A 1,263-nucleotide genomic window follows, 5' to 3' on the forward strand; every position below is an offset into this window, starting at 1 on the left:
TTGGTAGACATTTAATGACTGCTTCTACTTCCTTAGAGATGATAGGACTATTCAGATAGGTTAGCTGATCTTAATTTAGTTTTGGTAGTTGGAATCTGTCTAGAAAAGCATCCATTTTATTTAGATATTCCAATTTTGTGGAGTATAAGCTTATAAATTAAGACACTGACTTTTGAACTTCCTCAGGTTCTGTTGTTATGTCTTCTTTTTTTTCATTTGTGATTTTGTTAATTTGTGTACTGTCTGATTGTTAGTTTGGATAAATGTTTGTCTATCTTGTTGATTTTTTCAAAGAACCAGCTCTTGCTTTTGTTGATTCAATTTATTATTCTGTGTGTTTCTAAATGATATATTTCAGCCCTGATACTGATTATTTCCTGATGTCTATTCCTCTTGGGTGTGTTTTCTTTCTTTTTTGTCTAGAGTCATCCTATTTACTTTTGCTAGTTGGAAAAGTCCCAATTTCTTTATGAAGGCACTTATGCTGTGAACTTTCCTCTTAGGACTGTCTTCATAGTGTCCAGGAGTATAAACTTAAGGGTTCTTTGGAAACACAGTTGTATTTGATGGTGTTTTCTTGGGACAAACATGAAGAAGTGAGTGTTTTTGTGAAGTGGACACAGGTGAAAGGCTAAGACAGACTTGTGAAGCAAATTTTCATTGAAGCAGGTACAGGAAAAATGATGTTCTGTTAAAGCAAGAACATGAAAGGACACGTGATCAAGGATTCTTCGCTAGTAGGAGGCATATATTGGTCCACCCTGCACTGAGTAGTTAAGCTCTATTTGTTGAGACTCCATAGACAGGAACATATCAAAAAACTTCTGGTTATGTGGTGCAGTTTCTTGCCACTTCTGTGGACTTGGGCTGATTGGCAGAGATGTCAAGTGATACTAAGACAGGCTCACATGATGTGAATCAACAGAAGCAAGAGCTGATTCTTAGAAAAAAATCAACAAGATAGACAAAACTTTATCGCATGGAGGACACATGAAATTTAGAGGGAGTATAAAAAGAACTAGATGGACAGTTACTGGGGCTGAGCTAGTTTTGCTTATAGAGCTAGTTGTGGCATGCTTGTTGGTCTCAAGTCTTTGCAGATCTGTGATTCTCTGAGAGAGGCAAACTTCTTCTGGAGTTCTTGCTGGTCCCTCCTGCTGCCTTGTGCTGAGGCTGAGAGGCCTGGTTATCTCTGTTAGGTTGTGCTACCCTTATTGATTCATGTTTGCTATCCCAAAACTACTGAATTGGATTNCTGTTATA

This window comes from Mus caroli, chromosome 7 (genome assembly GCF_900094665.2).
Source record: "Mus caroli chromosome 7, CAROLI_EIJ_v1.1, whole genome shotgun sequence".
NCBI classification, from domain to species: domain Eukaryota; kingdom Metazoa; phylum Chordata; class Mammalia; order Rodentia; family Muridae; genus Mus; species Mus caroli.